The 14,456-nt window shown below is 39.1% G+C and overlaps 1 long non-coding RNA gene across 2 annotated transcripts in view; it reads left to right on the top strand.

Moving 5' to 3' along the window:
* LOC120102919 (uncharacterized) overlaps window positions 1-11,595 on the top strand; it is a 125,472-nt gene extending 113,877 nt beyond the window's left edge. For both annotated transcript variants that reach the window (XR_010051868.1, XR_005504854.2), the window contains exons 3-4: window positions 9,850-9,923; window positions 10,872-11,595. This is a non-coding gene — a long non-coding RNA (uncharacterized LOC120102919). The remainder of the gene's footprint in view (window positions 1-9,849; window positions 9,924-10,871) is intronic.
* The last annotated feature ends 2,861 nt before the right edge of the window (window positions 11,596-14,456 follow it).

Below are 14,456 nucleotides of genomic sequence, written 5' to 3'. Positions count from 1 at the left end.
TCATTAGGTGAACTGATAAATTGTGGAATATCCAAATAATTGGTATTACTTGGTGCTATAAAGCAATGAGATGCTAGGCTATGAGAACACATAGACGGGTCCTAAATACATGTTCAGTAGAAGAAAAATTTCCATACTATATAATTTCAACTACATGACATTCTATAAAAGTCAAGACTATAAAGACAGTAAAAAGGTCAGTGGATGCCAGGGGGTGCTGGAGAAGGAGGGATACATCGGGCCTAAGAATGTTTAAGGCAGAAGCTGTTCTGTATGACACCATTTGGGAATTCATCTAAATATGTGTAAAAAATCGTATATACATGCCAAACCCCACAAGATATATAAGATATATAAGATATATAATGCCAAGAAAAAACCCTGCTGAAAACTATTAATTTCCAATGAAAGGTGCATCAGTGCAGGTGGATTAGTTACTGGGCATGTGCCACTATGCCATGGGGAATTGATACTGTAGGAATCTGTGAGTCTGTGGGGTCATGGAAGACATATGAACTCCATACTTGTTGATTTAACAATGAATATAAAACTGCTCTAAAACTAAAGCATATTAAAATATATAATGAATACTTCTGCCATGACTTTTAAACTCAATTCTTTTCTGACCCATTCTGATTGTGGATAGAGTGTCCATTTCTGTATCATTTGATGTCATCACTATCAGCAGATGATTTTATTCTTGGAGACACCTTCTTTGCATAATGAGTTGTTTTGTAAAATAAAATTAGCCATTGGGAGGACTTTAACAAGGCAAGTAGACCATCTGATGTTTTCTCTGGTATTAAAAAACCTTAGATGCCTTGTGACAAGTTTCAGGGATTAGTTAGATTAGAATGCTGATTCCTTCATGCCTGTCTCAGACTTTTCTCCTAACTTTCTGCATGAAGACTATAGTCAATTCACTGCTTCCCTGGAATATGATAAAATGCAACTTGTAAACATTGCTTTTTGTTGAATAACTGAGAGTTCAATGCTTGACAACCGATTCAGAGAGTATTCCGTCAAAGGAATACTTTTAAGTCTTGTTATTTTTTAATGTAAAAGCAAATCTTCATGGGTTAGATCCAATGTGCTAATTGTTCTTTTAAAGCTATCACCAGTTCCTGATTCCTAGAAACAGAGATTCTAAGAGTATTGATAACAGCAGCACAGTGGGGATATGTATATAAAGAGAAAGTCTATCTTTTGCTGGCCATAATAGAATAGATGATTCAACAAATAAATTTTCTGAAATGGCTGAAAAGGAAGAATATTCCAGGCAACCAGAAAATGGGGAACTATTAGGAAGCGACTATTTCAATTCACAACTCTGTACAGTGCTGTAAATCAGCAACTGGATCAAACCAGAAACGATTTTCTTCACAACACCTATTAATGATTGTCAGCTATAACAGAATTATTTCATCTACTGTATGAGCACTTTCTGTGCCTGCAGAAGACCCAGGTTTAATTCCAAGAACCCATGTGGTAGCTCATGGACATTCAAGTTCCAGAGAATCTGATATCCTTTTGTGACCAACTTAGGGCATGAAACATATACACGGCACATAGATACACATGCAAACAAGACTATCATACACGTAAAATGGAACAAATAAACCTGAAAACTACACGGTATGAAACTCATACTAATTAATAAAAGTACTAAACATGACAGAGAAAATAAACTTTCAGTACTTAATACTGCTTAAGATGGTGCCAGTCCTAATGCTATCCCCCCATAGGTTTCTTGATTAACTTTCTTTGTATGCACATAGTTTCATCTTAAATAACATATCTAAGATTTACTTCCCTATCACCTAAATGGAGATAGATAACTTCTCTCTGAATTTCACAAGCTTGTCTGGGTTCCATCTGATGCTTGCCTTGCAGTACACACACACACACACAAAAAAAATAAAAATCCAGTCCCACCATGATCACATAAAATGCTATGCCTCTTCCCGTCTGTTTCCTAATACAGGACTGGGTTTATGAAGCAAAGCTGTCAGGGGATGGGAGAGAAATGCTTGCTGCTAAGGCTCAAGTGCATTCACTTTTACAGTCTGCCAGTAGGATTTTGAATCAGGTATCCTGGCTACCATAGACTTTCATTAAGGCTGCCACTTCCAAGAATGGAAAGTAGGCATGCTGGAGAAGAGCCTTTTATTCATCCTGGACCTGTTTGGTTGTGTATGCTGCAGCCGAAAATAGTTAATACTTAGTCTGAGAACCCAGTGATTTAAGTATGTTATTCTCACATGCTCCTTGTCTTCCTACTGCTTTCTCGTTATTGCTCTTCAAACCTCTGCTACTTAATAAGTTCATACCTGCATCCAGTGCTCCACCAGGATGCCGATTTCCTTCAATAGGAAGTTCATTAACATCTTCAAATAATAACAACTCTAACAACTCTGTGTGTGTGTGTGTGTGTGTGTGTGTGTGTGAGTGTGAGAGAGAGAGAGAGAGAGAGAGAGAGAGAGAGAGCGCACAAGGGGAAAAGGGGAGGGGGAGGAAAGAGGGGGAAGAAGAGAGAGGAGAAGAGGGGGAGAGGAGGAGAGGAGGAGAGGGGAGAGAGGGAGAGGGGGACGGGAGACAGGGGGAGAGGAGGAGAGGGGGAGAGGAATGTTCAAAGCAATAGGTTGGCTCCTTGACACAAGTTCTTGTCTCCAGATCTCTGCATTATTTTTTTGTTTTAAAAGGAAGTTTAATAAGTAGCCTGGGAAGATAACAGCAGGAATCAGCTGGAAGAAATTTGAGTTCTTTTGAATTTAAGAACAAAATTCATGGTGTAGCATGGACAAAGTCACATGTATAGAGTCTGTTCAAAAGTACTCTTTAAGTCTTTGAGACTTCTAGCTCATAGAGTCTTACCCCTGGGTGCAGGGCCATTGACAACTGGTAGCTGCTGTGGGAGTGAGAGTCAGTTTTCTTCAGGGATGGGGCTCCAGAAAGGCTACACGTATTCCAACAGGTGTTCCTATTCCTATTAACATGCTGGCAGCACTTAAGCGCACTCAGAGGGCTTCGTGAAAGAACACGTGAAGTTCAGATGGAGACGTAGGGAAGAATTAGGATCCAAGGGGGATAGAGGTGTGGACTTGATCAAAACGCATGCATGGAATTCTCAGGCAATTTAAAGAAAAACTGAAAAAGAAATTTAGGAACTGATACATACTCATCAAGTCTTTCCTTTTCCTTTTTCTGTAGGAACTATGAAGCACACAGAATAAGCATTTATCATTTAAAACACATAAGTTTTGAATTATTTATGACAGAGAACGGAGAATACGGGAGCACTGCGTTCTCTAATATAACTGACCAGAAAAAAAAAAGAGAAGAATATAGTCACATCATTCATTTAAAGGACAGTTTTTTTAAACATGGAAAACTTATCCTTATGAAATACGTCTGTACTTGGGCTGTAATTTCATTATTTTAAAGTTTTAGCTAGGGACTTGTAAAATATCTCTATTATCTCATAATGGTACTATGAACAAGCATTAGAATTTGTCACTGTAAAACATGCTTCCTTTTGAGGCATAGTTGTGTCTCTCTTCTCTCTTTCTTTTCTCCTTTCGTGTCTGAAGAAAGCTGATCCTGCTTATCACAGTAAGAAGGACACTTAGCAATGTTCAGAGGCATATGGCCAGTTACCCATTCTCTCTCTGAACCTCCTTTCAGTCCTGGGACAGTACACAACTTATAGAGTTATATCCGTAACTATTCTCTTTCTAACTAGAACTTCTTAATAATCTATTCCATAGAGCCAACGGCTCGGGACCAAGCCTTCAACACATAAACTATTTTAAGACGATGCTTTTTTTAAAAAAATATATATTATTTGAAAGATGTCAATTCTTGCATTTTCTTTTTCTGATTTATTTCTTTTTTTGTGACTGTTCATTTTTTTGAGACCTCTCAAACCATTGATCATGGAAAAGATTTAAAAACATAGCAATGGCATATATTGTATCCTGCATCTCATAACTTCAGAATCTGTGTTTCTTTTTAATTTAATTTTTTTGTATTCATTTTACATCCCACTCACTGTCCCCCTCTCAGTCACCCCCTTCCACAATTATTCTCCATTTCCCCCCACCTTCTCTTCTGAGTGGATGAGGGCCTCCCTGGGTATCCCCCTACCCTAGCACTTCAAGTCTTGGAAAGGCTATATGCTTCCTCTCCCACTCAAGCCAGACAAGGTGGCCAGCTAGAAGAACATATCCCACATTCAGGCAACAGCTTTTGGGATAGCCTCCATTCCCGTTGTGCTGGACCCACATGAAGACCAAGCTGCACATCTGCTACATTTGTGCGGGGAGGTCTGGGTGCAACTGGTGTTTGTTCTTTGATTGGTGGTTCAGACTCTGAGAGCACCAAGGGTTCAGGTTACTTGACTCTGTTGGTCTTCCTGTGGAGTTCCTATCCCTTTTAGGGCCACAACCCTTCCTCCTATTCTTCTAAAAGAGTCCCCAGGCTTCACCCACTGTTTAGCTGTATCGGTCTGACTTAGCTGCTGGTTGGAGTTTCTCAGAGGACAACATGCTCCTGTCTGCAAGCATAGTCGAGTGCTATTAATCGTGTCAGGGATTGATGCTTGACCTGTATCCTAATCATAGCAAACTGCTTTGTATCTTCTCCAAGGTTACACACTTCCTCTAGGTGTGGACCTAACCTTCAACTATTGGCACAGTTTGCCTTCTCCCCTTCCAGGCTCCTTCTCTGTCCTTGGATGTTAATAATGATATTGAACACCATCATGCTTTAGTTCAAGTGATCCATCAGTTTAACCTTACATCTTCCAAGAACCTTTTTTGAGATACAGCTCCTCTGAGCCAGGGTTTAAAGTCAGCTTTTACAAATCACTGTGATGGGTTACTTGCTAAGGTAGGGGAACTTTGACAGCTGTGACAGAATGCTTCTGAGGATAAAATGCAGAGGGAGAAATAGCTGCAACCATTCTTTAAAAGAGAATCAATGTTTGTCAGCGGCCTTACCATCTTGTATCAACATTGCTTCAGTGGCTAGAACTAAGTTAGCTTGTGATAAATCCCTCTCGTAGGACCCCTCTGCTCCAAAAATAAGTTAAGAGTAACATAAGAACAGCAGTTCTGATGTGCTGTGTTAATCAACACCAAGAATATCATTTTGAGACTGCTATTCTTTTCACCTCTAGGGATCATTTAACTGAAATTCCTTGTTAGCTTAGAATTACAATGCACAAAATGTAAGAAAATATTTGTCAAATTATGTTGCTCAACAAGGTACGATTACCAGTTTATAGCTATTAAATGATTTCTATAAGTTTTCTCTACGGCACGTTACAAAATTCCAACCCATGACATACTAGGGTCTTCATTAATGCTGAGAATTAATATTAACGTGAATGTTAATGTTCACTCTAAGAATCTGATATACCCATAGAAGAACTGTTTGTGATCATAGAAGGTAGAAACAGGAAGATAGATTTCAGGTGAGTTTCAGAAACATCAGGGGATGGCTGTACTTTTACTCATGGAAAATTGGGAAGAAAATGAATTCAGAAATTAGTTTTCCTTTAATCTTTCTCCTTAATATAAAAAGACAATCAAATCCTGACTTGGAACTTGTTAGACAAAATTTCCTTGACATATGCAACTTGGAAATTTCTCAAAGCCTTACCCGTGGCCTTGTATCTATAGACACATTGCAGGTCTGCTACAATCAGTTATCTGGTACAAGACATTAATGACACTACTGTGTAGAGACCTCCCTCCAATGAATGGAGGCTGAAATGCTATGATTCCTATGGGAAGTAGTTAAAATTCAGATTCTTGTCAGCAGGTCTGGGGTAGAGTGGACCCACTTTGAGTAGTATTTTAGCTTGTTTTTGAAGTCACCCAGAGATCTATGTTAAAGATTTGGTTCTCAGACTGTGGTGCCATTGGGAAAGTGTGGAACCTTTAGGACATGGGGTCTAGTAGAAGAAAGATTACTAAAATATTCCCTTGAACGGGATATTGAGAACCTGGCCCCCTCCTCCTTATCACTGCTTCCTGGCTACTAGGAAACAAGCAGCTTGCTTTAGCACACATTATTCTGTTGAATCCCCAGGCATCAATATTGATGGCATTAAACTGACTATAGACTGAAGCCTTCGAAACTATGAGCCACACAAAAAACGTGCTTTCTAAAAGTTATCTCAGAAGGTTTTTTTTTTTTTTGGCATCAGAATGCTGATGTAAGCAGCAGTAGCCCTTGTCCAGAGTGAGTTTGTAAACAATTAGAAAAGGGGGGAGGGGCTTTATGCAAAGAAGAACTTTTTTTTCTTCCATCTTTAGATGAAACTCTGGTGATTGATAATTCTTGATGGGTGGGTAATATGGGGGAGAGGTATGTGAGTGAAGTTCAAGATAAATCTAGCTTGACTTTCCTCCTATTAAGTGGGCCTCAGGTCCAGTTTAGACAGTGTTTGTTGCCAGTGATGCAGGGCGCCACTTCTTGTACCTTTATGCATATCTTGCCAAGCTGTCAGCACTTATGGTTCATAAGGGCTGTGGTATTAACTCCTCCCCTTGTCAGCTTACACAATATTTTCAGGAACCATGGAAGCTAGGCTTTGGGAAAGAGACTTCGGGCCAGATGTAACTCACATCATCTGTATACTATGTGCCAAGTATGTAGCATCTTCAGACACGGCCCAGCCACTATCTCAGTCATCTATGTTGTTTTGGTAGTTACTTGGAACACCCTAACAATCCCTTTGAAAGGAGGTTTCTTGTGTCTGGTACTGGAGTTTTCGTTAGTCTGTGGCTCTTGTGGGGAGCATTGTCAGCCCAAATGACTCAACTTCCTTTAAGAAATTTATGTACCATATACAAATATATACATATATAATTTTAGGTAAATGTAAAATACTGTAATTCCTTGAAGTTTTATCAAGAACTTATCATTTATCTCTCTTCTTTCTGCCCTGGTACTGGAAACATAGCCAGATACTTGGTACCAGAGACATCATAGACCATACAAACAAAGAAGAGAGAATCACAGAAAATCACATCTGAGCATACTGCAGGAATCAATGGATCATAGAACTCCAAGTCCCACTGGGTACATCTACATCATAGCTCCAGCATCCAGGACTCGGAGAACATTTCAGAAGAGGAATAGAAAGAATGGGAGAGACAGAATATCTAGGATTCTGCTGTGAAACAGTGTCCTAGAAATAGCTACACACACACACACACACACACACACACACACACACACACACACACACACGTTTGGAACAATAGAAGTATCAGTGGACATGTTAACATCAGAGGAAGAAAATTTACAGGGTTCCACCTCTGGCCAAAGAAACAAAGACAAAAACATAAACAAAAAGACAATAGAAAACAAAACAGAAAGAGGCAACTGCTGACTGCTTGGAGATGGGGAACTGGCCTCAACCAAGGATAAGCTTCCTTGCGGGTTGTTCAAAGCAGCGTGTTTATCCATAAAACTATATACACACAAACAACAAAAATGGACTCTGCAGGTTCTATTCATATATATTTGTGTATATACATACATACATACATACATACATATGAAACAAATATAATTAAAGAAAAATAGGCTATTGACTTGCGAGTAGGGAGCATGGGAGGGGTTTGAGGGAGAGCAGCTGGAAGGGGATGGAGGGAGAAGAACATGGTTATATTTAAGTAACAATGACAACAACAATAAATCCAGCTCCGGAAGGGAAATGAGATGTAAAGAGCCTGGTAATTTGGGTTGTAATGCTCTCCTCATCCTTAGTGGGGGTTCTGTGACTTTAGGTCAGTTATGTAGGTTTCTAGGTCTCAGATTCTCCATTGTAAAGAATATTTAAATATTATGTGGAGATTAACATCAGAAGAAAGATGTGCATAACTTGGTTACTTTCTGTGTGATTTTGTAACATCTTCCTAGCTTGGTTTTAGAAGTGCTTCTTGCTGTGTGGCACAGAGTGGTATATATAGGTTTTGTGGTTTTTTTCCCTGCTCTCTTAGAATCCTCAGATATCCTTTTGTAGGAGCACCTTTCAAAAATCTCAGATCATGCTGCACCATAATACATGATGCCTATGCCCCTCCTCCATGTCCCTTGAAATGGAAACTGCATGATTTCTTGTTAGCTGTCAAGCTTGCACACAGGGAAAAATGTGGCAGAGCCGACTCCCCATTTTGACATTCTTTGAGGGAATGTGGATGAGACAAGAGCATGTCAGATACTCCTTAGAAGACGCAAATAAACACAAGTGTGTTATGAAATGAGTTTTGACATATCTTAAACAAGTCCCTATAACTGGGCAAATGCAACACGAACTCCAGGAGGCTGGACAAGAAATACAGCGGTCCTGTGCTCTCTGATTCTTTCTTTCCCCTGCTGAGTTGAAGAACTCCTCCCCCAGACTCTGTGATGCTTGCCTAGTGGAAGCGGCTGAGGCACTCCAAAACACACACCCTCCACCCGCCTCCTGCTCTAAATAAGAGGCAATTACAACTGCGTTTTCCTGGGTGGTGTCAGTCATAAAGGCAAAGCAGCCTTTGGAGATGGTTTGGAGTATGTCAGTCAGTCAAAGAGTAAATTCTAACGTTGAAAAGTGGTGTGTTCCTGCGTGCAGTGCCAGCAGGCAGCTCCTGGCTATAGACCCTTTTGCAGGGATGAAAGGCTTCCTAGCAGAGCTCCAGCAGTACTAAATATTGCATGCATGTGCTTCGACAAAAGTAGGCACAGGAGGCTGGCTTGAGGATGCGCTATCTGTTTGCTATTTTACAAGTCAAAGTTTTTCATTAGCTTGCTCTTTTTTTTTTTTCCCCATTTCCACTCACATCAGAATCTCAAGTTTGCAAACATATGTTAGAAGTTGTCTTTCTTGTGGATCTTTTGTATCTGAAATGTGTGGGCTCAGCCTTATGAGCTCTGTGAAAAATTTCTCTCTACTGGGGAGGAAATACATTAATTTTAGGATAGTAGCTTTGGTGAAAACCAAGTCGGATTAAGGATAGGTGATACGTATGCCAGAATTAAATACCTGGAAAGCTGATGAATATTTATGAGCTCACAGTAATTGTGAGTACAGGTTCAGACAGACTGTGGACATATCTCTTGCTCCACATTGTCTGGTCTGTGGTAGAACACTGAAGGTTGGGCATTGGAATATCTAAAGATTCATTCCCTCACATATCCAGCAGTTGAGGTTGCCTTGACTATGAGACTAGATGAACTGAGCATGTGGCTTTGATGCCTCACAACAGGGAGGCTAGGTTCCAACGACAAATGTACCAAGATAGAAACTGATTTTTAAAAGCTATGAATATGTACAGAATCACTTCCCTGCTCTTTATTGGTTAGTGTCATAATAAAGATCAGCTTGGTTAGAGTTACACCAAGATGTTTTATATTATTTGCGGATATTGTAAAGGGTGTTCTTCCTTAATTTCTTTCTTGCCCCATTTATCATTTGTACAAAGGAGAACTAATGATTTCTTTGAGTTAATCGTGTGTCCAGTCACTTTGTTGAAGTTATTAATCAGTTTTCTGATAAAATCTTGGGGGTTTTCTTATGTATATTATGTATAATGTATATAATATTATGATATTATTCATATTATCCATGAATAATACTTTGACTTTTTCCTTTCCAATTTGTATCCCATTGATCTTTTGTTGTCTTATGTAGGGAGAGTAGGAAACCTTGTCTTGCCCCTGACTTTAGTGGAATAATCGCTTTAAAGTTCTTTCCATTTAATTTGATGTGGACTATTGGCTTGATATACATTGCTTTTATTATGTTTAGTTATGTACCTTGTACCCCTGATCTCTCCAAACTTTTAACAGGAGTGTCAGATTTTGTCAAAGGATTTTTCAATATCTACTGAGATGATCCTGTGATTTTTTTCTTCATTTATATGGTAAGTTATGTTGATGGATTTTCATATATTGAACCATCCCTGCATCCTGGGATGAATCTTTCTTGATCATGATAGATGATCTCTTTGATGCAGTTATGAAGCTCAGTCTCCATGTGGGTACCCCAACAACTAGAGCAGAAGTTCCCCTACATCTGTAGCTGACTGTCATATCCATTCCCTAGTAGGACTGCCTTGTCTGGCCTCAGTGAGAGACAATGTACCTCTCCTGTTAGACACTTGATGTGCCAGGGTTGGGAACACATTGGGGTGTACTCTGTCAAAGGAGAAGGGGATGGGTACAGGGTCTCTGTGAGACAAAGACCAGAAGGGGAGTAGCTTTTGATGTAAATTAAAAGCAGCAAATGAATGAGGAACTATGTTTCCTGCAGACCAGAATGTTTGTAATCATGCGTTTAAATATACTATCACTCCTCTTTCAACTCTAAATCCAATCAAAGTTTCATTTTCAAAGTGAAATTATTTAAGATAAAAATAAATAAACAAGTTTATTTTTTAATAGTCATCAGAGGAGGACCGAGAGAAGAAGGAACTGGGTAGGAGAGGAGGTGAGGCGATCAGGTATGGGGAGGGGGATCAGGAGAGGCTGGGAGTGAGAAAGGAAATTGGTATCTGGGCATCTCGGGTAACTAGCTGGAGGCTTGGAAAAGGAGAGAATACCACGAGTCTATGGGGGTGACCCTTGCAGAAATTCCTACGAGAAGCCACTAAAATGGCCACCTCCTGTAGCCAGGCAAGACTTTCAGAGGACAGAGCGGACATCTTTCCACCCATAAATCCTTTAATCCAAATCTGTCCTGCCTACAAGATGTGCAGGGAATAAAGATGGAAAGAGGGAACAGTCAACCAATGGCTGCCTCAACTTGAGACCCATCCCATGAGGGAGAGCCAGCCCCTGACACTATTCATGATACTCTACTATGCTTGCAGACAGGAACCTAGCATCACTGTCACGTTAGAGGCTTCATCGAGCAGCTGATGGAAATGGATGCAGAGACCCACAGCCGAACATCAGGCAGAGCTCCAGGAATCTTGTGGAAGAGTTGGGAATAGAAGTGAACAAGTTGGAGGGGTCAAAGACACCACAAGAAAACCTACAGAGTCAATTAACCTGTCACTGTGGGTGCTCACCGAACCTGGGCTACCAACCAGGGAGCATGTAGGAGCTGAACCTAGACTCCCTATACATTTGTAGCAAAGGTGCCGCTTGCTCCTCAAGTGGAGCTGGGCTGTTTCAGTCTCTATTCCCTTGCCATTGGGCCCCCCTTTCCCTGCCTGGATTGCCCGGCTGGGCCTCAGTGGCAAAAGATGTGCCTAGTACTTTTAGGACTAGAAGCCCCAAAATGGGGTAGTACCCAAGGGAGCGGTGTCCGAAGAGAAGGGGAGGGGCCAATGAGGGGAGGGATTTGTAAGGGTGGAACTAGGAAGAGAGGAGGGAGAGAGACTGCGATAGGGATTTAAAGTGAATTTAAAAAAATCAGTTATAGCTCAAAGAGCTCGTCCTGTAAAGGCTGCCAGCTGTGCCTCATAAGAACATGGTAGGGCAGGCAAGCTGCCTTGCTATAGTCTTCACTGAAGAACGTAATCTGTCAAATGCCGTTGTGAAAAGTGTATGAGTATTTTGGTCATATGTTTGTGCTTTCTGGTTATAAGTTTGAAATGGATGCAAATTGTTCAATTATTACAATCAATCATATGTATGTAATGCTTTGAGATATTTTGAGTTCTTTTATATTTAACAATTGTTTTGTGACTTTTAAACTTGTCTAAGTTAGAAATTCTAACATCTGTGTGTTAAAAATGAAGATGCTGACATTCGGAGAAATATGATATCCTTAAATTCCCTAGTGTTTAATGATTTACTTTAACTGTTGGGTGGAGTATTTCATACTTGTCAACAAAATGGATTCTGTAATTCTGCACTTACAACATTTTATCTCCTAATTTTTGACTGTTTAACATACTAAGAGTATGTTGAAATATATACAATTTTTGATTTATTAAATTTTCTTGTGATTTTGACATTTGTCAATAAAGAAAAGTTGGGGCTATATTGTTAAATAAATTTTTATTGATGTAATATTTTTTCTTATTTTAATTTACTGTTCCTCATGACACTTAATATCAACTTTGTCTGTATGCTAGGTCTGAATATAACACCACAGCTCTGTCTACAAACATTCTACTGTCTACAACACATTCAACTGTCTCTATTTTTGATGTTGAGACTCTGACCAACAATAAACAATAAAATTCTACACACATACATTTATGTATATTTATATACATATAAACATATATATGTATGTATTATATATATATTGCTTATAAAGGTATAGGTTTTTATATAGCTTTTCCAAATGTTCTTAGTTTTGTTTTTTTACATCTAAGTAAAGTTCTGTCGTGTATAGGTGCACACTTTTACTAGTATATTTTCTCTGCTAATGTTTTGCTATTGTATAATACATGTTGCTGTAGATTGGACCTCTAAAGTGAATGTTATCCCTCTTTCTATCCCATTGTTCACTAAAGTCACATAGTCATTTTTATGACAATATGACATTTTCATGAAATCACTCCATGGCTACTTGTCACTTCTTCAATTCCTTCAACCAGACTAAGTGTGTTAACTGTAGAGAGATTGAAGATTTAGTTTATGCTCACACCACAGGGCAGTGTATGTTACTAAGAAGACAACTCTTACCCTACAGCCAGTCACAGCATTTCACAACCTTTGACATCAGGTTTATCAGTAGATTCTGTGACTTTGGTTAGCAAAGGAAAAAAAAAAGAATGAATGACATTGTGTACTTGTCTTTTGGGGCTAATACCAAGAAAGTTGTGCCTTCCTTCCTTTTGTCAAAATTTCCCTGTTTGGAACTCAGTTTGAAGCTACTCTTGCCCAGTAAGAAAGCTGAGAAGGAAGACTGCATAATACCATAGATTTCTGCTCACAGAATGGTATGCCTTCATAGCTTCCAGAAATTAATTATTCTTGCTTCTGTTTTTTATGACTTTTATTTTAATATTGATCATAACCCTCACTGAATCAGAGAAACATCTCTGTTGGGAATCTCTAGAGCATTTTTTGGTTACTATTCATTAATGATAATTTTATGTCTTTAGAGTACATTTTTGTATAGATTTTTGAAGATCATTTTCATTTTGGTTTACTAACAAATAGGAAAGACAAATGCCCAAAATATGATTGTACAATATTTTAGAATAAAATCAAACAAATTTTATATATAAGACCCCAACGAATTTATAATATTTCTGCTTCAGAGAGGCATTATGATAAATTACAAAAATTATTTCTATATATGGCAATTGAAATTGGAGTGGCGTCTCATGTTCTATTCAAGTTAATGTATAATGGAGGCAAATTGCTGAAATAGTTTAACTACTTCACGCTCACTAGATACGATGATGGTTAATTTATGCATTAATTCGGCTGTTTCATGGAAGGTCCAGATATTTTTGCCAAACTCACCAAGATTGTGTATATGAAGATATTTCTCATTAAGGTTTTTATTAAAATCTTATAAAAACATAATTTAATGTGTTTAGACAGTTATACACTGCACCGGCAGATAGTGCTTCTCTTACAAGACATAAGTTATTAGATGACTATTCCAGTGCCAGATGTGAGCCACTTCTTCAAGAGATGTAGTCATGGAGGCCTGAGTGTCTCCAAACAATACATGCATTGCTCTTGTTCTTAGTTATTCAACAGGATTAGAATAGAAGACTGTATCATACACATTTTAATCACAAGTCATAAAGAATTCAAACTGAAGGCTGCACATAATGACACATACCTTTAATTCCAGGATCTGGAAGGCATAGGCAGGTGAATGTCACTGAGTTTGAATGCCGGCATTGTCTATCCATCGAATTTTAGGACATTCAGGACTATATATAAAGGCCATGTCTCAAAACAACAAACAAACAAACACTAATCAAGCTTGAACTAACTACCTACTATTTGTCATAGTAGCTAAGATACTATGCAAGCTTTTGGGGAGAGAAGTAGCTGATCATATTTAGATGTTACTCCTGCAAGCTATACTAATAACCTCACAGGCAAGATATGTTCACAGGTAGTACTATTATGGTGGTAGCCCATATCATTCTGAATGGATTTGAGGCCTTCTCCACAGGAAAGCTTATGCCTGTTTCTGTAAACCTGGTCAAGAGCCCATGGCGTAAGAGGTCATAGGCCCTCATAGGTCACAAGGATCCTATTACTGTTGTTTTGCTAAGTGGACATGGTGTCAAACTGCCTTCTGTTTACATTTATACCATGTATTACTGCTGCTCTTAGTCAACAACACTAGAGAACCCTCTTTTTGCAAACTGGTCAAAATGCCAAGAATAAATGACCACTGAGTACTTGACCCTAAATGGCTCCCCCTCCTGCAAATCTCAGGGAGTTCTGTGAAAAAGGGCTCTCCCCAAGTCTCAGGGACTATTGTGGAAGATGAAGTGAAATGGAAGAGCCCAGGGAAGGAA

This window comes from Rattus norvegicus, chromosome 5 (assembly GCF_036323735.1).
Source record: "Rattus norvegicus strain BN/NHsdMcwi chromosome 5, GRCr8, whole genome shotgun sequence".
In the NCBI taxonomy this organism is placed as follows: Eukaryota; Metazoa; Chordata; class Mammalia; order Rodentia; family Muridae; genus Rattus; species Rattus norvegicus.
The sequence above is the reverse complement of the archived record's forward strand: the minus strand, read 5'-3'. Positions and strand labels throughout refer to the sequence as shown.